The sequence below is a fragment of the Ahaetulla prasina genome, chromosome 3 (genome assembly GCF_028640845.1).
Source record: "Ahaetulla prasina isolate Xishuangbanna chromosome 3, ASM2864084v1, whole genome shotgun sequence".
Taxonomy (NCBI): domain Eukaryota; kingdom Metazoa; phylum Chordata; class Lepidosauria; order Squamata; family Colubridae; genus Ahaetulla; species Ahaetulla prasina.
In genome coordinates, this window is record NC_080541.1 from 14,978,790 (window position 1) to 14,990,796 (window position 12,007).

The following is a 12,007-nucleotide window of genomic DNA, read 5'->3' on the forward strand; positions in this document are numbered from 1 at the left end:
AAGAATCCTTAAGACCGCCCCAACCCACACAGACTGGTAACTCAGCGGAATATAAACTGACAGCAAACAGCACTCCTTACCAGCACTGATGAAGTTACCTAGTTTGGATAATGAAACATCTGCAAGAAAACAAGCAAGCTCAGAGACCACCAAGAACCCTTCAGAAAGATTATTGATTATTGAGTGGAAATATTATTGATCAAGGTTCAGGACCCACGTAATTGTGAAATTCCCTTGTTCCAGCAACCTCTGCAAGCTGCTAAAATCTAACAGAGATGAGTCTTTATGTGTTTCCTCAATCAGAGACTGTCATCATCAGGGGCCATAAAAACATGCAGTTGCTGTCCCCTTCTTCTGGAATAGCATCTCCATAGGCAAGGCAAGCCACTATATGTAACAGAGAGCAAACCCCACTTCTTTCTAGCACTGATGATGTTATCTAGTTAGGTAATGAAACGTCAGCAAGAAAGCAACGAAGTTCAGAGAGCACGAAGGACCCCACAGTATTTCAACCAAGTAGATAAATTCTGATTTTTTCCCTCGCTAGAATCTCCTTTTCCTCATCACACAGTGAAACAATAGAAACCACAATTGATTTAATTTCTGAAAGCAGAGGCATTATGTATCAAACTTCAGGAATTAAGGTACAGGACAGGAAACCCATTTAGACTATATATTCTTAAGCAAATTTCCTGGCCTTGGCAAATGCCAGATGTATGGACTTCAATCCCCAGAATCCCTCTCCCAGTAGGACCATCGCTGAGGATTCTGGGAGCTGATACCTGCATTTTAGACGTTGCTGAAGTTTGTTTATTTATTTATTTATTTATTTATTTATTTATTTAGTCACAACAATATATGTAGGTATCATACAAAAAAGATTATATAGTATATAAACACATGTTTATACCTTGTTGTACCTTGATGAACGTATCTTTTCTTATGTACACTGAGAGCATATGCACCAAGACAAATTCCTTGTGTGTCCAATCACACTTGGCCAATAAAATTCTATTCTATTCTATAAAATTCTATTCTATTCTATAAATATAAGGAGGTATAAGCATATATATATATAGGAAGAAGAAAAGAAAAACAATAGGACAGGAACGGTAGGCATGTTTGTGCGCTTATGCATGCCCCTTATGGCCCTCTTAGGAATGGGGTGAGGTCAATAGTAGAAAGTTTTTGGATAAAGCTTTTAGGATTATGGGAAGAGACCACAGAGTCAGGTAAAGTATTCCAAGCACTGATGATTCTGTTACAGAAGTCATATTTTCTGCCATCTAGATTAAAGCGGTTGACATTAAGTTTAAATCTATTAGTTGCTCTAGTATTATTGCAATTAAAGCTGAAGTAGTCTTTAACAGGAAGGACATTACAATAGATGATTCTGTGAGTTAAGCTTAGGTCTTGTCGAAGGCGACGGAGTTCCAAGTTTTCTAAGCCTAGGACTTCAAGTCTGGTGGGATAGGGTGAACGACAAAACTTTCCATTTAATTTTGTCTTGCCAACAAATTCTGCTCTGTATCTTCTCCTACACAACAGAAGTTGTCAAACTTTCCAGTATAATTTCACATGTTCCACAAAGTGGACCGAAATAGCATCTCTTCCAGTGACTTCTCTTCTTTCGTTCCTTGCCTTGACACCCTAAGTAGCACTTGTCATTCTCGTATTGATGCTCAAGAAGTAAAGTGCTCTGGCTTTATCAGCTGAATGTAGAAAGTTGTCGCAAGCAATTTTTCACAGCTAAGGATCGCCAACAGTTGTTTCTCACCTAAAATTACACTGAAGTGAGTTAAAAAAAAAAAAAAAGTGGGGAAGATAGAAATTATTTTTAGACGAACAACCTTTACTGGGATTGAGCCTCGTTAAATTCTTTTGAGCCTCGTTAAACTTTTGAACAGATGCCACAGTTACAGCCTCACCAAAAAGTAGGGTTTTATTTATTAGCTTGTTTGTTTGTATGCATCTCACCTTTATTATTTTTACAAATAACTCAAGGCGACAAACATATCCACCACATTTTCCACCCTCTATTTCCCCAACAACAACAACCAACAGTGAGGTGGGTTGAGCGGAGAGGGAGTGACCGGTCCAAAGCCACCCAGCTGGCTTTCATGCCTAAGGCTGGGACTAGAACTCACAGTCTCCTAGCAATTGGCCCAAAGTCACCCAGCTCATTTTAGTACCTAATTCTAGTACCTAATGCAGGACTAGAACTCACAGTCTCCTGGTGATTGGCCCAAAGAGGAAGTGACTGGCCCAAAACCTAGCTTGCAAAGCAGGACTAGAACTCACAGTCTCCTGCTTTCTAGCCTGGTGCCTTAGCCACTAGACCTGTGATCACAGACCACAGGTGGCATGCGGAGCCATATCTGTGGGCACACAAGCATTGCCCTAGCTCAGCTCCAGCGCGCATGTGCGCTCTGGCCAGCTGATTTTCAGGCCTTCCGAGCCCACCAGAAATTGAGAAACAGGTGGAGAAGGCTGTTTTTGCCCTCCCCAGGCTCCTAGAAAGCCTCTGCAGCTGAGGAGGGAGAAAAACGGGCCTTCTGGTCCCACTGGAAGTTGGGAAATGGGCAGTTTCTGGCCTCCGGAGGGCCTCAGGGGGCTGGTGAAGGCCATTTTCGCCTACCAGCGAAAAGCAAGGGTCGTGCAGGGGGGTTACATGCACATGTGCAAGGGACAGGGCGCATTGAATTATGGGTATGGGAACGCGTTCACGCAATCCCCCCTGCTCCCCCTGCTTTTGGTACGCGACAGCAAAAAGGTTAGCCATTACTGCACTAGACCAAAGTAACTCTTTGAGTTCCTTTGTCTACCAAATGTTTTAATTTGGTACGCATATTTCTTTAATAATAAATATGTTTGCTGAGTGCTTCCTGGTTTCTAATCCTGGCTGCATTAACACAATAACCACAACAAAATTCATTTTAAAATGAACGGGGCAAAAAATAGGGAATTAATCAGGTTGAAGAGGACTATAAAGCTAATAATACACACGGTTGTGTTCCTGCACTGTAGACTCGATGTATTATTTCAGTGGAAACCTTATGTTTTATTTACGACCGCTAACGGTCATAAATAAAATATAAAGCAATTAAAATCCGGTGAAAAGGAATGGCTCAAACATCATTATCATTCCCCAAGTTCTAACAGCTCATTGAAAAGGGTGGCTTTGAGTCTTCTAAATAACAGAATAAAGGAGTTGGAAGAGATCTTGGAGATCTTCTAATCTAACCCCCTGCTCAAGCAGGAAATCCTATACCAGTGATAGGAAACCTTTTCAGTATTGAGTGCCAAAAAGGGAGCACGCGCACAGAGCAGTTAAGTGCTCATGCCTGAATACAGGGATTGTCCATAGGCGATATTCATCAGGTTCTGACCAGTTCTGGAGAACCGGTAGTGGAAATTTTGAGTAGTTCGAAGAACCGGTAAATACTACCTCTGACTGGCCCCGCCCCCATCTATTCTGTGCCTCCCAAGTCCCAGCTCATTGGGAGGAAATGGGGATTTTGCAGTAACCTTTCCCTGGATTGGGGAGGGAATGGAGATTTTACAGTATCCTTCCCCTGCCACGCCCACCAAGCCATGCCACACCCACAGAACCGGTAGTAAAAAAAATTGAAACCCACCACTGGGACTGTTCATATTTTTTTGTTTCTGTTGTTTAGAAAAAATGGCAAATGAGCAATTAAACAATTCTGGAATTATTTGGAAGTCTGCTGGTCATTGGGATCACCAGCCTTAATTAACCTGGAGCCCTTCTGTTAAAAATCACTTTTCCTGGACCTCATCTCACAAGCTTAGGCAGCTAATTGTAATTTAAAGTAACCCCTCACTCATCTCTAAGGGCTGATCTTTACACACGCCTAACTCCAACACAAACTGTTAAGTTCGGGAAGTAACGAGGCTGGAGACCAGGGTAGTGACAACAGCTCTTTAATATAGGGTGAACCCAGCAACCTGGCTGGGGAAAAACCTCTCCTTATATACTGTTTAACCGGCGGCTTCAACCAATCAGCAACGTGCTTGTTTCCCGCCAAAACATTTAAAGATACATAACACTCCTCCCCTCCCAGAAAACACTTTACCTATATTTACATATTATTTACATGTTATTTTTCGACGTAGTCACGCAAATAACCTGGGCGTCTCCTGATTCTTTCGGACCTGCGCGGTTCAGTCCTTGGGAGTGGGTTGAGCTGGTCGGAGGGGCTGTTTGCTCCTCCCAGCTCTTTCGCTAGGCCATCCGGCCCTGGATTACTTGCAGACTCTTTTTCTAGGCCATCCGGCCTTGGATTACTTGCAGAGTCGTCCCTGCTGTTTCCCAAGGGAACCTGATGGCGTCGCTGGACCTCCTGGGACTCAGCTAAGTCTTGCGCCTCTCCTGGGTTAAGGTCAGCTGTGGGTTCAAATAATGTGTGGTCATGGTCTGTTTCATTTAGCTCGGATTGTTCGGCTATTCGTTTTCTTATTTGACCTATGTGGCGCCTCCATACTCGGTTGTCTTGTAACTCAACTAAGTATGACTTTGGACCGGTTGCTTTTATGATTTGCCCTGCCAGCCAACTTGGGCCGTCCCCATAGTTGCGGGCCCACACTCGTCGCCTATGCCCATTTCTCTAGTTTTTCCAGTTCCCCTTGTAACCCTCTGGTGTGTAGTGGGATTTAAACGGTCAGTGGGCACCGGAGCTTCCGTCCCATCAATAATTCGGCTGGGCTTCTGCCTGTTGCAGTGCTGGGGGTTCTATGCTGAACGGCCAGAAAGAAATCTATTTTTGTTTGCCAGTCGCCTGGCTTGGGCCTGGACAATGCCTCTTTAGCGCTCCGGACGGAACGCTCTGCAAGGCCATTCGACGCAGGGTGGGAAGGCGCAGAGAGGGCATGTCGGATGCCCTCATCTGCCAAGTATTCCTCAAACTGGGTTGCCGTGAATTGCGGGCCGTTATCGGATACTAGCGTGTCGGGCAACCCGTGGGTTGCAAATAGGTGCCGCAGGGCTGCGATTACCGCCTCGGCTGTCATGGATCTCATGAGAATGATTTCCAACCATTTAGAGAAAGCGTCGACTACCACTAAGAAGGTTTGGCCGTGGAAGGGGCCGGCAAAATCGATGTGGATTCTTGACCAGGGCCCTTGGGGTTTTTCCCATTCCCTAACCGGGGCCGTTGGGGGTAGTGGCCTGGATTCCTGGCAGGCCAGGCATTTCCCTACCCTCTCAGCAATTTCTGAGTCCATTAATGGCCACCAAACATAGCTTCTCGCTAGCCCCTTCATCCTTACGATCCCTGGGTGACCCTCGTGGAAAAGATCCAATACCTTTCCCCTCAATTTCTCCGGGATCACCACTCGATCGCCCCATAGCAGGCACCCCCCTTGAGCCGAGAGTTCCCCCCGCTTCTTCACAAATTCCTTAAAATGCTCGCCCGGCGCAGCGGGCCACCCCCTTTGCACCCAACCCAGTACAGTTCTTAAGGTAACGTCCCAGTACGACGCCCTAGCCACCTCCTTAGATGTGACTGGGCCGGAGTCCAGAGAGTCAATCAATAGTACAGGTGTCCCCGGAGTGGGGTCCTCGATTGCCCCTGGCAGTGGGCATCTGCTTAATGCGTCCGCATGCCCCAGGTCTTTTCCTGGTCGATGCTGCAGCTTGTAGGAGTAAGCAGCCAAAAAGATAGTCCATCTGGTCAATCGGGGTGAAAGTGCCACCGGCGTTGGTGATCGCCAGCCAATAATCCTAACAGTGGCCTATGGTCTGTGACAATTTCAAAGTTTCTGCCAAAAACGTATTCGTGAAACTTCTTGACCCCTGACACTATAGCTAGGGCTTCTTTGTCCAACTGGCTATAGTTCCTCTCGGTTGAGGACATCGTTCTTGAATAGAATGCTATTGGGGCTTCTGTGCCATTTGGAAGTCTGTGGCTGAGCACTGCCCCCACTCCGTAAGGGGAAGCGTCACAAACTAGAACCAATGGTAAATTGCTGTGATACTGGATTAGCAAGCTATTGCTCGAGAGTAGGTTTTTTACTGCTTCGAAAGCCTTTGCTTCCGCCTTCCCCCAAGACCATGCAGCATTCTTTCCCAATAATTTATGTAGCGGCTCGGCAATCGTTGCCTTATTTTTTAAAAAAACCGCGTAAAAGTTCACTAAACCCAGGAAAGCCTGTAGCTCTGTTTTGTTTTTGGGCGCTGGAGCCTTTCTTATTGCCTTGACCTTGCTCTCGGTGGGGTGAATTCCCTCTTTGTCAATTCTGTAGCCCAAGAATTCTACGGATTCTACCCCGATTTGGCATTTGTTCACTTTAAGCTTTAGACCGGCTGACCGGAAAATGCCCAAAACTTTTCTCAATCGCTCCCCCAATTCCTCTAAATTTTCTGCCGATACCAAAACATCATCGAAGTAGGGGACTACTCCGGGGAGCCCTTGCAAAAGTCGCTCCATTAAGTTTTGAAATAGACCTGGTGCCACGCTCACCCCAAACTGTAACCGGGTACACTTGAAAGCCCCCCTATGAGTCACGATCGTTTGGGCTTCGGCGGTGGTTGCGTCTACGGGTAGTTGTTGATAGGCTTGTGCTAAATCTAATTTAGCAAAAATTTGCCCTTGTCCCAGTGAGTGCAGCAAGTGTTGCACTACGGGAACTGGGTAAGCACTCTTTTGCAAGGCTTTGTTTAACGTTGCCTTGTAATCAGCGCAGATTCTAACTGACCCATCTGGTTTCACCGGGGTGACGATTGGCGTCTCCCATTTGGCATGGTCGACTGGTACCAGTATCCCTTGCCTTATTAACTTGTCTATCTCCCTATCAATCTTGGGCTTAAGGGCAAAAGGTACCCTCCTTGCTTTTATCCGGATAGGGGCTACCTGGGGGTCTAGGTTAAAGGAAATAGGGGTCCCCTTGTACTTGCCCAGGCAGTCCTTGAACACATCTTCGAACTCACTCATGAGTGCATCTTTAAGGTTAACGTCACTTCGGTAGATGCCAGTCACTCCCATGCCCAATGCACGGGACCAGTCTAGTCCCAACAAACTTGGCAGGGTCCCTTCGATGATCGTGATGGGCAGGGTCTTCTTGTGTGGTCCGTACTCGACTCGGATGGAGGTGGTCCCTCGAACAGGGATGCGATTCCATTGATAGTCGTGGACTCGTAGCCGTTGTGTTTGCAGGTGTCGTTTTGCTACTGTTGGCAAAGCTTTCGCAAGAGTGTCCCAGGACATGATTGTGATCGCTGACCCGGTGTCCACTTCTAGTCGGCACGGCACTCCTTCTATTTTGGGTTTGGTGAAGATTTTCTTCTCCACCTTGGTTGCGGCGCGGCCTATGATCACGGTCGTTCGATTCAAGTTCGCGCCTTTTTTGTTTGAGCCAATCACGGGTCGCCTGGCCGATCCCGCGCTCTGATTGGTCGGTTTGAATTTTCGGCGGGAATGTTGGGGTGCTCGACAGACTTGAGCCAGGTGCCCCTTCTTCTCGCACCGCCGACATGTAGCGTCCTTGAATTTGCATTGTTTTTGTTTTTTTTTTATAAAAAGTTTTATTTTTACAATCATATCAAATAATTCATCCAATGTACAGTTATATACAATTAGTCGGGCTTGCCCAGTCACCACCCCCCTTTTTAACACTCTTCCCTCTACCTTCTTCTACTTTCCAGACCTTCCTCTCCTTCTCTTATCTACATCCTCTCCTCCCTCCACCCTACACCTTTCTTCTCCCTCTTCTACCCCTCTTCCTTCCTCTTCTCCTCTTTCCTACCTCCTACTCTCTTTTCTCCCTCCCCACCGTTCTAAAGTGGTAACTGGGCAGACCCGACCCTGCATTAATTATATTTATACATCTTCAATAATCCCTGTACGTTAACCATCACTCCATCTCTACCAAACCCCCCCCAATTCCCCTCCCCCTTACCCCCCACCCCCCACCCCGACTTCCCAGAACAAAATGCAGGGTATCAAAACTAACAATCATAATCCAAAATAATTCCTAAATTATAATCTCTAGTCACACCACACTTAGTCACACTCTCAATTCCCCTCTCTTTCAAAAATATATCTAATACAAAATATTTCCTAAATTTACTCATATGCTATTCGATATTTTTTTATCTGATACTTATTTTGAATATAATCAATCCACATTTTCCATTCTAAAATATATTTTTCTAGTGTATAGACTTTCAAGTAAGCGGAGATTTTTGCCATCTCTGCCAGATTTGATACTTTGAGTGTCCATTCTTCATCACTGGCATTAATCTATTAGCAAGTATCTTGGCAAATATCTTATAATCAGTATTTAAAAGTGATATAGGCCTATAATTCTCTGCTTTAATACCATCTCGATCTTCCTTCGGTATTAGCGAAATAAAGGCTGTCCTCCATGAAGGGGGAACATCTCCTCCCATTTGAATTTTATTAAATAACTCTTTAAGTGGTTCAACCATCTCATTTTGTAAATTTTTATAATAAACAGCTGTTAAGCCATCTGTACCTGGTGCTTTACCAATTTTAAGTTGCTTAATTGCTAACAAAATTTCCTCTGAAGTAATTAATTGATTCAGTTCTTCTCTTTGATTTTCTGTAAGCTCACAAATATTTTGTTGTTGTAAATATCTTTCTATCTCTATATCATCAATCATATCCCTAGTATACAACTTACTATAATACTCTAGAAATGCTTTTTTAATCAAATTCTTTTGATAAACTTCCTTACCCCTATATTCTATTTTATCAATCATTCGTGATTTCTGTTTTTTCCTTATTAAATAGGCAAGCCATCTTCCTGGCTTATTGGCATTATTAAACGTATCATGTTTTACATATTGTAAATTAATTGCTACTTGATCTGCCATCAACATGTTAAACTGACCTCTTAATATATTTATTGATTCTTTTATTTTACTATTTCCTGGGCTATTTATCAATAACTGTTCTTTCTTTTAATTTCCTCTTCCAATTCCTTTTCTTTTCTGCAATTTATTTTTGTATTTAATATTCATTTGTATAAGATTTCCTCTCATATAGGCCTTGCTAGCGTCCCAAATCATCTCTATAGATGTTTCTTTTTCATATTCATAATAAAAAATTCCTCCATTTGCTTTTACATTCATTTACGTTTTGTTCATATTTAAACAAATTCTCATTCAACCTCCATGATCTCCTAGCCTCCTTTTCCCGATCAATTTCAATCCAAACCGGACTATGATCAGATAGAGTTCTTGAACAAATCTTAGTCTTCTTCACTCTAGAATACAAATCATTAGAAATCAAAATAAAATCAATCCTCGAAAATGATTGATGCCTGTCAGAAAAGAAGGTAAAATCCCTCTCTTCTGTATTATGTTCTCTCCAAATATCTCTTAATTCCAAGTCCTCCATCATTTCAAAAAAAACCTTTGGTAATTTCGCCCTACTTGACATCTTCCTTAAACTTTTTTTATCTTTTTGAGTATCCAACACACCATTCCAATCACCCATTAATATATATGATTTATAATCCCAAAACACTATTCTTTTATATAAAAACTTGAAAAAATTTTCTTGTTGTTGATTCAGCATAAACTCCTATTAATAATACCTTCTTTCCTCAACAAAAGTTCAATAGCAATGTATCTTCCTTGCTTATCCACCTCAATTAATTTTGCTGATATATCCTTTTTTATATATATAACTAAACCGTTTTTTTTTTCCAAAGAGGAGGCAACAAAATGTACCCCCAGTTTTGAGTTTATCAAATATTTCTGGTCTAAAGATCTAATATGTGTTTCTTGTAAACAGGTAATGTCATTTTTAAATTGTTTCAGATAATGAAATACTTTCCTTCTCTTCTGCGGTGAATTCAGGCCATTAACATTCCAAGATAATAGTTTAATTGCCATTATCGGCCAAAGGAAACTTTTGGAACACCAGCCGCAGATCACATTTTACTTTAGGCCTTGCTCCTCCCACTGTTTCCGTTGTAGTAGTTGCCAGTTGTTGTTGTGCCTTCATCTCTTGTTCCTTGCGTTTAGCAGCAGCTCTTGTCAGCCTTTGTTCTTTTGAATCTAAACCCGTCGTAGGTATTTCCAATACTTGTAATAAATCTTCTTCCATCACAATCTGTTCTTGTACCTGCTTCACTTCTCTTTCCTTCACTTCAGCCTCCCTTCTTCTAGCTTCCAATGGGGGAAGACTTCCAACTTTTAATACCTCAACATAAAATTCTCTTGCTTTTCCAACTGTATTGAGACGATTTGAATTTGCATTGTTGATGCTGGTGTTGTCCTCCGCAACTTCCGCATTCCTCCCGGTCTTCTTTGCCACGTTTCTCGGTACGACAAACCCCTTCCTCATCCTCGCTGTCTGATTCGGTCTGGATCTCTTCTTGGTGCACCGGGGTTGATTTTGTGCTCGCCTTCGGTGTGAGTGGCTTTTGCAGGGTCTCCGCCGCTTGGGTGGACATTTCATGCGCTCTGGCTTCGTCCAGAGCATTTGCCAGCGTTAGATTGCTTTTTGATAGCAGCCGCCTCCGCAAACGCATGTCTCTGACCCCACGGATGAGTTGCTCTAGCAGCGCCTCGTCCAGGTCTCGGTACCCACAGTCTTTGGAGGCTTTCCGCAGGGCGGCCATGTAGTCGCTGATGGATTCGCCCTCTAGCTGTCGGCGCTCTCCAAATTCAAAACGCCGCACGTATTTGGACGGCGTTGGCGCGAAATGGTTTTTTAGCAGGGTTTGCAGAGTTTGCCACGATACCGATTGTACCGGCGTTGGCTCTGCCAGGGCTTACGCGATGTCAATGACCTCGGGACCGCAGTGGCTCAAGAAATATGCCCTTTTGCGGTTGTCTGGAACTCCTTGCAGTTCGTTTGCTTCTAGGAAGCTTTCGAAACGGGTCATGTCGTTCCCATTTCTCTGGCTGGGTCAAACGGCGCGGGCGGAGTGTAACTGGCCATCTCCGCGTTTCTGCCCTGGGTTTGCTGGGTTCGGTTCTTCCGTGCTTCAGCTCGGTTCTGGTGCTCCTTAGCCTCGAAATCCCATCCTCATCGCCAGTGTTAAGTTCGGGAAGTAACGAGGCTGGAGACCAGGGTAGTGACAACAGCTCTTTAATATAGGGTGAACCCAGCAACCTGGCTGGGGAAAAACCTCTCCTTATATACTGTTTAACCGGCGGCTTCAACCAATCAGCAACGTGCTTGTTTCCCGCCAAAACATTTAAAGATACATAACACAAACATGTTGTGTTAACCACTTTTAGCCGTCATGTTCTCAATGGTACTTGCAACCATTTGTTTAGTGACTTTCAAAGTTACAACAGCATTGAAAAAAGTGACTTACAACCCCTCCTTGACTTATGACAATTGCAGCTTCCTCACATTCACGCGATAAAATTCAGGTGCTTGGGAACAGGTGTGTATTTACAACAGTTGTAGAGTCCTGGTGACATGACACACACCAAGTCAATGGAGGAAATTGGATTTGCTTAACAACCACCTATTCATTTAATAACTGCAATGATTTCCTTAATAACCATGGCAAAAGGAGGTGGTAATGTGAGATGCGACCCAATAATCACCTTGCTTAGATTCTGGTTCTAGTTGTGATCGTAAGTGAAGGACTACATGTAGGCAGCTTAACCATTCCTTGGTGGTTGCTGTCTGTAGAGATTCTCAGTCATCCAGGTCATGGTTGTCCCAAAGGAAAGTCCAGGTTTTTTTTTATTATTATTATTTTGCATTTATATCTCGCCCTTCTCTGAAGACTCAGGGCGGCTTACACTATGTCAAGCAATAGTCTTCATCCATTTGTATATTATATACAAAGTCAACTTTTATTGCCCCCAACAATTTGGGTCCTCATTTTACCTACCTTATAAAGGATGGAAGGCTGAGTCAACCTTGGGCCTGGTGGGACTTGAACCTGCAGTAATTGCAAGCAGCTGCTGTTAATAACAGACTGCATTAGTTTGTTGAGCCACCAGAGGCCTCCAGAAAAAGCACCTTTTTCCCCCCTGGACATGATAACA